Below are 13,413 nucleotides of genomic sequence, written 5' to 3' on the forward strand. Positions count from 1 at the left end.
TAATTGGATTCAATGTTCTCTAGAAAACCTTTGGATTATTCCTTTATTTTCTAAGTAAATATGCCTAAATGAATAAAGTTTGGTGTTAAAAACTTGGGAAAATCCAGTTTCTGGGATAGTTGTGACTTAGTGTTGATTAATATATTTACAGTTTGATTATGATTTCTGTTCCGACGTAACTTTCTTTAAATGGCAGAAAGAGTTAAATGTGTTGGTATTTATTACAATGAGTTATCCTTTTTTTCAGCTGTAAATTCGTATGTTAACTTTATTTTATTTCACAAATTTAGCTAAGGGAGTTTATCCCTGAAAAGAGGTGGGTCCATTCCTGGAATGTGGGAATCATGTCATCAGTCTTGCTAGCTTAGAAGGTTGAAACTCATCCAGGTGACAGATGCTGTGCCATGAACCTTAAAGCCTTTCCCCAAATAAGCAGCCTTTCGTCCCCTGGTGTTGACATGTTACTCATACTTACATTTTCTGCAAACAACAGCAAGGATCCTTAAAACTAGCAGGTAGGGGACTTGGCAATGCGCTCTTCACTCTGGGCTGTGAGGAGAGTAGAGCAGGCCTGGGGCCAAGGGACCCATACAAGAGATCAGGTCACATAGTCACCAGGTAAAAGGCAGAGATGTGTTCCTATGAGTGTCTTTGTAGATGGATATTAATCTTGGCATCCACGGCCACACTTTTCTGCATGTCTTACTTTTCAGTTATCTAGGGATTGAATCAGCAGGGCGCGGGGAGCTCTCTTCTTGTTTCCTGGTTGTATAGCGCTTAAGCTAACCAGTGGTTGAAGAAATGACAGAAAACAAAACCTGGCTGTGTCCGGGTGCCTGCTGGCTTGAAGAAAGCATCTAGAGAAAGGTGTGGATTTTCTATAGGGTTAAGTGGTGTATTTCCTAACCTTTTCTTATTGGCTGTAAGAATTAAACTCTGAATTGCAAAAGATCTATTTCCATCTTGTTAAACTCTGAATTGCAAAAGATCTATTTCCATCTTGTTTCTTTACTTCTTTCTCTCTCTTTTAAAATCCCCTTTCTCTTTCTTCCCCCACTCCTCTCTCCATCTCTTGTTTTCTTTCCCACTTGAAATGGGTCCTTCTGCTTCCCATTATCTATCTTTTACAAATCGGAAGGGGAACAAGAGTTGAAAGAAGCAAGAAGGCATGGGAGGGGAGGGGGACAGAAAGAAAGAACTAAGATGGGCTATGTGCATGAATAAACTGCCCTCAATACATATAATCATTATGTACTTGTAACTTGTACTAACAAAAAGTTTTTAGAAAAGAATTAAGCTCTGACTACATCATTGAGTTTCAGTACAGTTTTCAAATGTCTGCCACTATTTTTGTTTTTTTGGCACCGTGTTAGAAATTCTCTCTGAGCAGTCTGTAATGTTCTTAGGGCTACCATTTCCAGAAGCAGTTGATAACACTTAGGGTGTCAGCAAATCCGTTTGCTTTTGGCAAATTTTATTCATGACAGAGACAGGAGTGCTGTGGAGGGGCTGAGGGAGTTACTGAGAGCCAGTAAGGGGCTGGACTGGGTTAGCAGGAGGCCTGCAGGACTAAGGCAGAAGCTGCCTCTTTGCGCCTTGCCCTGGGCCTGGGAGGGCAGGAGTCGTCAGGATGCAGGAAATGCATAAGCAAGATGGGTGGAGAGGAAAAAGCACCACACCGTGCCCGTGCCTGGGCTCCACCTACCAGCGACCTCCCTCACAGGAAGTAACTTTCTCCAAACGTGGCATGGCATTGCCGCCCATTGTTCCTTCCTCATTGCCAACTGCACTGGCAGCAAGAATGGCACCCCAGCCACCCAGAACGGCGGGTTCAGCCACAGTTCGTACATCATCCTCAGATAGGCTCACAGTTCCAGCCTTTTCTCTACAATCCTGTGTGTGTGTGTGTGTGTGTGTGTGTGTGTGTGTGTGTGTGTTTCAAGCCATAGGACCCTGACCTTTGTGCATTCTGCTTGGAAATAACTGAGGCAATTGGTTCCTATTACCAGTTAAATGCTTAGGAAATTTCATTTTAAGAGACATAACTGAAAACGACATAAAAATGCTCAAACTCTCTCCTTTAAAAACATCACTACAAGCGAAGGCCTTGTATGATAATGTGTAAGTGCAACTTTACAACTGAATTACGAAGATTGCGGAAATAAAGTGTGGGAAGGAAAGAAGAGAGATCTTTAATGGGCCTCCCATGCTTTCAATGTGGGAAATTAACACTAAGTGTCTGTGTTTCTAGACTTCATTTGAAAACATACCCAAGGACAGAGAGTCCAGTCCTAATGTGAAGACAATATGGATGAGTCCAATTAGAAATTATTTTCAGTTAGCATGTTCAAGATTGACTGGTACATTAGAAAGCAGAACAGATTTACCAGACAATTCTGTTAATTGTTTCCTTCTTGCTTTCCACTTCTCTATTCCCCAACCCCATATTCCGAGATGTAGAAATAGAATTCATGCCCTGGCTCAGTTACCAGTTACCCAAGATATACGGTTTTATACTGATGGTCCCCAACTTCATCATGGCTCCCCTTTGAATTTTTTTTGAATTTACAATGTTGTGAAAGCATGCCCAGACAATCAACCTATTTTTTACCTTCAGTACAGTAAACTGAACAAGATACCAACACTTTAATACAAAATAGGCTTTGTGTGAGATGATTTTGCCCAACTGTAGGCTAATGTCAGAAATATGAACATGTTTAAAGCAGGATAGGCTATGATCTTTAGTAGTTTAGGTACATTAGATGTATTTCTGTCTTATGGTGGTTTTATTGGTACATAATCCCATTGTAAGCTCATTAACATCTATATTGGATCTTGATTATGGGTAGATTCTTTGTGTTGATTTGTCTAAAACAAAATACTACTACTACTGATATGATGATAGTGATAATAAACAGTTATCATGTACTCTTCAAAGTGCTTTCCATGTATCATCTCATTGAATTTTATAATAGTCACATGAAACACGGAATTATTAACTACTTTTTTAGATATGGAAACAAAGTTTAAGAAAGGTTAAATAATTGCCTAAAATCACTGAGCTATCAAGCAGTGGAATCAGAATGCAACTCTAACTATCCCAGTGTACATGTTTGATGAAGAATGCTCTCTTCATCCTGGTGTCTTAGGCACCAACCCTAGGACAAATCTGTTTGTGTTTTGGGGGGACCACCATTCCCCCTTCATACCAGACGTTGGTAACTTCATCTTCTTATATGGATGCAGTAGATGCACTAAAAACATGTACACTCACAACAAATAACCCCTCTTTTTGGCCTTATGTATAATATGTTATAAGTATAATCAGGTAAATAGAAGATAAACTATTAAAAGTGACAGTAAGCCAACTTTCATTACTTCTGTAATCCACTTCATTTAGCATGGAGGCATCAAATAGGACAGATGTATCTTTGATACCTTGTGGATTTCTCATTTTCAGATAGAAATGAGCCACGGTAGAGGGAGAAGGCATGCAGGCTTTGGACTTGTGTAGACCAGGTTCAAAACTTGTTCTTTTACTATGTGGCCTTGGGTAAGTTACAGCATCTCTATGACCCTCCATGCTTTCCTCTGAAGAATGTCTTTGTGATAACAACATTATCTTGTTGGCAGCAGAGATGAGATAGCATTCTGCACAGAGCCCAGCACAGAATGAGAACACAATTAATACCAGGCTACGTTTTATTTATGTCGTTTTCTACCTCCTATAGTTTTAAAAGAGTCCACTGTTGATTGCTGCAGAGGATAATTAGGTAGAAAGCTCACAGAATATATGTTAGGCTTCTGGGCCTTAGTGAGGGATTGAAGTGACCAACTGTGGTGCAATTAGCTGCCAAGGCCAAAGGACGGAAGGAGGCTGAGCTATATCAGTGGACACATTTTTATGAAGGATCATCTCTGATAGGATGTGGGCAGGCGAGGGAGATGTAAGTGAAAGAGAAACTCACTTTCGGTAACTCACTTTTAGTAAGTCCCTATCAGGTGCCAGTTTTGTAACTGAAATTCATTCCATTACTTTGCAGCAATGCCTGAAATAGGACAAGGTCTCTATTTTGCAGACCTCTTAATAGGGCTGCAAAAACTTAACTGAAGTTTATAAATGCATCAAATGAAAATAGTGGTTTTTAATATTTCAAACGTCAACATCCATTCCCATAGGGAGAGCTACAAAGAGATAAAGGTCCAGAAAAGGATATTTTTTTAATGTCAAAAAGTCTCTAAAGTGACTAATTTCTTCTCTAAATATAAATTACGATGATGATTATTTTCTGGTCTAGAATCTCTCAGCTACCCAGCCCCAAGAGTCACATACAGCATGGGGGCCCAAACACTGCAGTCCTTAAACAATCTGGTACGATCTGCACATTTGAAATATACGTCCCTGAACTTATTAATTCAACCAGAAAATGAAATAAGTTACAGCATCAGAAGGCTGCTGTTCAGTCCTTGGAAGAGGAAAAATGTGTTCCGGGGACATTCTGCTTGGAGTTCATAAGACGGTAAAGTAACCTAACAATAGGATCTCTATCCCCAGCCACCTCCTGACTAGGCAGTTCTACCTCAAACATCAAAGCTGCCTCATTAAAATTTAATTTGAATTTAAAATCCCTGACAGGGACCAACACTGGGGAAGCAGGGGTTAACCACGGAGATAATGAGGCCACCGCTGCCACCGCTGATTCTGTTGACAGTATTGCATCACCTAATGAATGTGGCGCGATAAATCTTGATGAGGGGCAAGCTAGAGTCTCAGGAAAGGTAATGATAATGAGGAGGGGCCCGAGCTCATGCCGCAGATGAAGAGGAAAATCAATAAGATGCCCGGCCCGGGAGGAGCAGTCTGGGGCTTGGGCATAAAAAGGACCGACCACGTGCTCCTATTCATCCAGGATGTCCTATCTTCCACTGAGCATGCGGTAGGGCCAGCCACATCTGCAAGAGCTGGAGGAAGGAAAGGAACAGTGCTAAGAAGTGTCTATGCTCTGAACCAGCTCTCCACAGGCCTAGCAACACATAGAACTATGACATTTCCTAAAACAATCAGGGTGATCTCACAGTCCTCACCATTTACCAACCTCCGTCTGTCTGTTTTTGTCTTAGCAAGAAAAAAAATTTTACAAATCCTCTGTTTTATTTTGACTGTGACTCATACTACCACAATGGACTCTGCCTTTTGTTCAGTTGAGTTTGGCGTGGTTCCTTGACTATGGTTCTTCCCTAAATGAGGGAAGAGTCTCTAAATAAGTCTCAAAGGTCACTTGGTAAAACAGTCCTCAAAATGCCCCACTGTGAAAAAAAGGATGCCAGGAGGCTACCATGATGATTGCTCCAAATAGCATGGGCAGCGTCTCTGGACTCTGCCTGGAGGACATGAAGATCAGTGGTGTCCTTGAAGCTATGACCTATGTGTGACTCCAGGGCGCACAGCACAAGAGTTCTAACAGTCGAGTGTTCTCTTTGAGTTTGCATACCGCCGGTCTGGGCTTTACCTATTCAGGAAGGTATGATGTTGGGAAGAGTTCCACACACTTGTGCTGCAGCAGAATACTGCTCTTTGGTGGAGAAATGAGACGTGGTACCAGAGTATCCCGGATGGAACTGCATTGCCCATGCAGACAGGGCCCTGGCAGGCTGGTGGCCATCTCTTCAGTTCTAGAATTTGGGAAATAGATTCTGGCGGGAAAACATCTAGACTTGTACTTTATACTTGTCAGCATCTTGCAGGGGCCACCTATATTTTTCTAGGAGTCACAAATCTGGTGGTGCAGAAGACACTTGGAAAACTTAAGAATATACATTCTAGGGCTTACCCTTAGAGAGCCTATTGTGATGACTTAGGTAGCGTGGTTTGGACATAAACACATCTCTATCTTGCCTTTTTATTATTTTTTTTAAATGCCCTAAAGGTGGCTATCACATACTTGTGGCTGAGGGTTTTCAGTGCAAATGGAAAGAAAATAAGACAGAAAAAATGGGAAATAATACATTTTTTTCACAGCCTAGAGCAGGGTTACTCAACCTTGGCCCTGCTGACATTTCAGATCTGATCTTTCTTTGTCATGGGGAGCTGTCTGTGTATTATAGAATGTGTGGCAGCTTCCCCGGCTTCTACCCACTGGATGCCAGTAGCACTTCTATTAGTGATGGCAACCAAAAATATTTCCAGACATTACCAAATTTCCCCAGGGTCGGATACAGGGGTGCCAGTCTGCCCACAGTTGAGAACTGCTAGTTTAGACAGAGGGAGAGCCCTGAGCATCTCAAAGGGGTGCAGGGAAAGAAAGAAAAGTCATTGCCAACTCCCTGATGGCTTATTGCAATGAGCTATTTTTCACCTGGTGATTCTGTTCTCTGAAAAAAGAAAACCACTTTATTTCAGCTTGTTACTGTTGTTACAAGGAATACTCTTTAAGATAGGTAGTGACTCTGAAGAGTCTCAGTTTGCATCAGTCCTTTTCATGGCTTTACTGTGAGGCAGAGATCAACTTGGGACACCTGCTCTGAATATGGCATGTGCCCGCAGGCTCAGGAGAGTCCACGAGCTGCTCAAACTCCCACAGACTCACCCAACTTGCACTGGCCACACACTTAGATACCCTTTCCTCAGGCCAGTCATTGTTGACCAGAAAATTTTTTAAAATGCTCCTTTATTTCAAAAAATGCTTCTTTCTGTTAAAAAAAAAATGCTCCTTTATTAACAAAGGGAAAATAGAGACTAGGGAAGCATAAGGATGAAAATATTCAAGATTGTCATTAACAGAAATAAAACTACTTTCTCCTTTCCTTTCTTTCCTTTGTCTTTATCCCTTCTCTCTCCTATTTCTCTCATTCTTTTATCATTTCCCTCTTTCCTCTCTTGCTTCTCTATTTCCTCTTTCCCTTTTCATTCTCCCCTTTCTCTCTCATTTTAAAATCTATTCGATTGGCTTGCCCGGCAACCTTACAGAAACTTCTCTCAAGAGGAGCCTATTGAGCCATGCTCTCAAATTGCCCCCAGAGCCCACTGGATACTCCTTCAGATGTCTAACAAGCGTTGAACACAACTGAGGTTTAGAGAGACACAGAAATCAATACTGCGGCTTCCACCAGTCACGCTGAGGGATTAGTTGTCCCAAGGAAAAGCACAGACAGTTGAATAAGAGAATCATGACTCCGAATACCCTAACAGGTTTATGAACTGGAGAGCAGCCTCTGGCCCGGATCACCATCAGTTGGCCTGGAGAAAAGGGAGAAGGGGAAAACATTCACTTAGCTCACTCCCCTTTTGTATTAATGAGGTCAAGCGGTGGACCTCAGGGGGTCAACAGTGGTACTCAGAGGAACGACTGAGGAGGCCAACGGGCAAGAATGACCATCTGAACAGTGGTACTCCGAGGCTCTGAGCATCTTCCTGGACTTGGTGGAGTCAGTGGCTGCATCCCTCAGGATGGAGCCAGCAGGGAGGGTAGATCTGGATGTGAAACAGAAAAGCAACTGTGCCTTGCACCATCGGCTGTGGGCTGTTAGCATTAAACAGTGGCAGGTGTTTATATTTTAGAAATCATGACTATGAGAGATCAATAAGAGTATACAAATAAATTCAGGGGACCCTCTGAATGGACAGACTTCCGAAGAAGCCAAAAGCCATGGAGACATTTAAATGGCACCTCCACCTTGACAAAAGTGCAGCTAGAGGGGGCTCATTGCTGTAAGTTCACAAGCCCCCTCATTCCCACCTCCTTCAGTTCACTTGCTAGAAGCCATCCCAACGCCTGACATATATAGCATACCCAACTGGGATGGGCCTTTAAAACCAGGCAGAAACAAATGGCTAAATGATGTCAGTTTCAACAAAAGTAGCATCACTTTAAAGCTGGACCTACAGGCTTGAGTGAAGCGAAGAATTAAAGCTATTATCTGTATAATTCAAACCAAAAACCTACCTTTCTCTAAATTTATAGGACAATTTAGGTCCTAGCTGAATAATTCAGAAAAAGATAATCACCTCAATTATTTAGATGACCATCTCGTCCCCTCATTTATTCCATCTCTCTAACTCAGATGTGGAAAGTTGACAGCCATTAAGTCTCTCAACCAAGCCACACACAGGAGGCCACTGATTTGCAGGACAAATGTCATGTCCCCAGAGACGCGGTTGGTGGAAACTGGCCAGGATGAGAAATTCACATGGCAGACGTGGGTCTGACTAGGTTAGTGGTGCCCACCTACCTGCCCGAGGTTCGGAAAAGCTGGACCTGGTATCAAGGTCATGGCCCTGTGGGGTACAACCTCAGATTGCCTGTTTTGTTGAGAGCCAATATGGGTACCACTGACTCCAAGACAGAGGAATTTAATATCCTTATCTGGCAGCCTGGGCCCCATTGAGCCTGCAGAGGAGCCTCACTGGGCCATGCCTGGGTGGTGGTTGTGTAGTTGGAACTTGTGCACCCGAGGCTAGTGAGCCATCCAGTTGGGGAATGACGTCATATAAATGGGGCTAATGAAGAGCCCATGAGACACCTGATTGAATTGGCAGCAATCACTGGGGAAAGTAGTCTTTTCTCTGGGTGACCCCAAGGCAACGGTGAGGTCACACAGCTGGCGTGGCTCTAATATGCTTTTCTCTCTGGGTGCTACGTGTGCACCTCCAGGTCCCTGCATGCCTGTATGTTTGTGTGCATCTGACGTTTCATGCACAGATGCGGTGCGGTGTGTCTGTGGCATCCAGGCTGGTGGGTTCAGCTTTTCTTTGTGTGAACATTTGTCCGCCTGGTCCCATCCCCCATCCTCTCCCTGCACATTAACCTAAAATATGAGCACATGCTCTGGTCTTGAATGTGTTGGCGGTTCCTGCGCCCGCAGCATCCCTGCCCCCTTCCTCCAGCCCTCTTATCTAAAGCAGCGTGTCACTGCAATTTTATGGTCAACATTACAGACTCAAGCCCTCCTTTGAACCAATCACACTGCACTGAATATGTTAAGGGAATCCAGGCTTTCTGTAAGGAGCCTGCTTCCTGAGCCGCGCCGCCTGACCTCTCCAGAGCAGCCTCCATAAATCTGCCTCACCTGATGGGAGATGGGCTTTTTAGGATCTCTCAGGGTGCTTTGAGGTAGCACTTCTATGAACTCCTTGCCACAATAAATAATGCTACCTGCAATATGTCTTTGGGATGTGTCAGCAGTGGCTGTCCTGCCATGAATTTTTATTCTTGTGCCGTCTGGAAGATAGATTCCAGATTCAGCATTTCCCTGCACTTAGTGTCAGATCTCTTTACCCCCTTGCCCCGGCAGAATGACAGAGACCACAAATAAAATAAAATAAAATAAAAATTAAAAAAAAAGCAGCCTAGGAAAAATGGCCCAAGACCAGAGGAACAGAACCGTACTCACCTTGTAACAGAGAGCGAGCCACCAATCTGATGGCAGTGGCTGGGTGAGAGGAAAAAGGCGTACATGGTCAATTCTGGAGTCCTCAGGGAGGAAGCAATTGATCAGGGAACGAAGGAGAAAGGGATTTTCTATGAGCTAAAGTTGTTGGATAAGAGGAAACCCAAGCTGGGGGTCAATAACCCATTATAAGGGAGAACAAGAGAAATATTTTCAAACATCAGTTAGTTCGTCATTATACTGGGAAGATTCTAGGCCTATGACACGTGTGCTGCAGGGCTGTATGTATCATTGAAAGCTCTAAAAGGTTCACCATCACAGTTAGGCAATTGGCCCATAAAAAGACAATGGATTGAGAAATAGCCTAGAGATGACATCCAAGGTGAGTTACTGTATTCTGGAAGCTGGAGATGAGGAGGAAAGACACAACTATAGCTTAGGAATAGCAATCAAGTTTCTTCCCAGATTTCACTGACTTGCATGTCTGCTGAGCTAGAAACTGGAACCCCACATGGCTGTGTATGCTTTCCTAGTTACCATCTCTGCAACTCGAGATCACCTGGCAGCTCGGAAGCCAATAGTCACCACTGTGATGCCCAAGAATTTCCTCTTCTTTGAAATTCCTCAAGTCCCAGGAAGTTTCTGCATTAATAACTTGCCAGGCATATCCATTACGGTGAGAGAGAGCGCAGGAAAGGAAGAAAGCAAAGATGGCTTTGATATGTTAAGATTGCACGAAGGTAGATGATTTCATTTTATATGCTGCTTCCTTTTTGGAGAGAATAAAATTCAGCAGCCTGGCAGGAACAATGCCCAGGCCCGGTTTCTGTGTTCATCAAGATTCACACAATCTCAGACTGATAACTGAGCCCAGAACTCTAGCAGACTTCTAAGTTAAAGCCCCAGTTGTGATGTGCATTGGAATCAAGGGCATAGGGATCTTACAACCCAGATCTTGGTTCAGCTGGCCTAGGATATGGCCTGAGACGTTGCTGCTAGATTACCAAGGCTGCTAGAGCTATTGGCCCAAATGTTGAGGAACAAAGCTTCAGGTTCTCCCAAGTTCCTAATGTGTACAATGCTGCTTCTTCTAAAGTAGACATGTGGGCTCTCAATCCAAGAGAACCCCAGTCTGCTCCTTTGCCCTATATCTTGCGTTTTCAGTTCTTTACAGATTACAAGAATCAATAAACGTCAAAACACTTTCAAAAACTGTGGTAGTTTCAATGTTTGCATATTGTCCCCAGATGAAATGGATTATCTCAATTGGAGGCCATGATAAAAGTCTGTATTTGAGATTCCTTGTGAGTGTACAGTCTGGGGCAATTCACCTTCCAGTCTAGAAGTGAGAAGTTGTGAGGCCCTATCCAAAGGGAATCAGGTTGCTCATGCAGAATGTCATCCTTGAGTGGTGGCCTCCTAAATAAGGTACTACCCCCAGTCAATGTCAAATCATCATTTCTAGCTTTCTGGGGCAATGTAACCAGTGCCAACATTTCTGAGAGAAGAGGGTGGAGTTAGGTGAAGACTAAATGGAAACTTTCACTGATGGCCAGGTAAGGGTCCCCCATAAGTGGGAACATGGGGTGATTCAACATATACCAATCAGCTCACCTCAATACAAGAATGGCAAGACCATGACCCTGGCAACCCAGAGTGGGGGTGATCAATAAGGTCATTGACACATATATTTTTTGACTATAAATTAAAGTTGGTCATGGTTAATATCTCTGGAGTATGAAGTAGCAGAAGCTTCTCGTTATATCTCAACATGTTGAAATAAAGCAGCAGCTCCTGTCAGTCAAACTGTTTGAGGCCAAATATTGTACACATGATCATTCGTTTGTAAACTGGGCTTTCTGCCTGCTGAATACCTTTCAAAAACAGAAGCTCTCTCCTAATTGCCTGGGCTGACCTATATTTAGCAACCTGAAATGTGCTGGTGAAGTGAAAGAGCCAGAAAAATGTTGGAGTTAATCACTAAATCAATCTGGGCTGACCCCAAGAGGACAGTGAGCATCGAAGGTTGTTGGTCAAGGAGCTTTTGGAGGCTAGACTTGAAAGAACTCTCTTGTTTCCCTGAAACTGGAAAAAACCTGCTCTTTCTGCAAAACATATTCTCGGAAGAGAATCCGGTTCATTGTAGGACAACCCTTTGATTCCCTCATGCCAGTAGCCAGCTCAAAGTTAACTTCATTTTGTTCTGGTGACTCTCTTGAGCTCCCCCGTGACTTCCAATAGCCCCCGAGACCATGGAGGGAGAAATAATGGTCATGTGCTGATTCTCAAGGGAAACCTAACTGCTGGGTCCTCCTTTGCTTCCCTCCTCACCCTTGGCCATCTTTCCTCCACTTATGACATCTTTTGGATTTCTTAGTATCCTCGGTTAAAAATTCATGATTTAAATTCTCTGTCAAATTCTGTACCCACAGCATGATGAGGATAATTTCCTAAAAGTTCAGAGTTTGAAAAACTGGAGGATAGTGCAAAAGTCTTAGGCATTATTTTCAGTTTAAGGGAATGGTGGGGTGACATTTGCAAAGGAGCTCCAGGTACTTTGAAGATTAGCAATTACCTTTACAGAAACAAGAAATAGAAAGTTCAGGAGGCTCCTGGGTTCTGTAGAATCACTCCCGCTTCCACATTTGCCAGCTCGCGGGACTTCTGCAGCCCATAAACGGTGGCTCAGCTTGAATACTGTGACATATAAACAATTAACCAGGAGGAAGTACTCAGAACTGCTAGAGAAAGTTACTGATCATTTGATTCCTGCAGAAAATACTTGTTAGATAAATGAGTAATGGAAAAATCTGCTATATTTTTTGAGGTTTGGGTATGGATGTGTGGCTAGTTAATTTTAAGCTATATGAACTGCACACAGATGCACTTTTCTTTATTGTATTAAATTTTATAGAGATAAACTAGGAATTGAGGAAGGTAAATAATAGTACAGAAATTACTTATAGGGTCATATCTGGGAAGATATACAAGTATGAGATATCTTTTCTTGCAGGAAGTTTATGTTTTAATTGTCAAGATGGGACTATGCTACTACAACAGTTAGAGATATGCAGATAGATGGGATTTGTTGCTAAAACAGTTAGAAATATGCAGACGGGTAGGTGTGAAATCATGTGACACCACATGACCCCGATCACATCATCAAGAATTCAGAGAAGCATACTATGGATGAAGGATCTAAACCCCAAGAAATGCTCCTCACTGCTAGAAATTGTATAGGAAACAAGGAGGGGCATTCTGAGGAGGCAGGGCAACATCTGTGAAGTCACAAATTGTAGCGTGTGCTCCTGGGGTTTCAAGGAGATTGGTCCAGAGCAGTGGACTGTGCCTACTGGAATTGCAGAAGTCAAGTCTGGGGAATAGTGGCTTAGAGTGGCACTGACACTTTATTAGCAGTGAATGAAGACACTGCAAGTTATTTTTAAGCAGAGGAGGACTGGAATGGGAGTAAGTTTCAGCAAACAAGGAAAGATGCCCTGCACCCTCAAGCATGTGGTCCCAGGAACTTTGGATATGATATACCCTAAGAGAAGGAGTTAGACCCTTTGCACTTGACCCATAGGAAAATAGGGCTTAACAGGAACAAAATAGCAATAGTCTCCTGGCCTCATTCCCAGTGGGTCTGAGACCTGTGAGGATCAGGAAACAAAGCATTAAAAAAAAATAGACAAAACTCACCAAGAGAGTTGTTTTGCAAAATTCTGTAAAATTTTGGAGGACACAAACAGCACACTCTGGGATTCTTTCTAAAAGACAGTAGCAACCACTGGAGGGGCAGTCGTAGTGATGGTGGAATGGGGACATTCTACCAGAGCAGGGAGGAGAATCTTATTCTTGACTCATAATGATACCAAAAAGCAACCATTATAGTTGGTTATCTTATTGTTTTAAGATTCACCACCAACAATGGATTCTCTTATTCTCTGCATTTGGGGTGGCTGCTCCCAGTGCCTCCCCACATACGCAACTAAACAGACAAAGACCAGTAGTATCTTAAAAGATGTC

This window comes from Chinchilla lanigera, unplaced genomic scaffold (assembly GCF_000276665.1).
Source record: "Chinchilla lanigera isolate Chin_1 unplaced genomic scaffold, ChiLan1.0 scaffold00083, whole genome shotgun sequence".
In the NCBI taxonomy this organism is placed as follows: domain Eukaryota; kingdom Metazoa; phylum Chordata; class Mammalia; order Rodentia; family Chinchillidae; genus Chinchilla; species Chinchilla lanigera.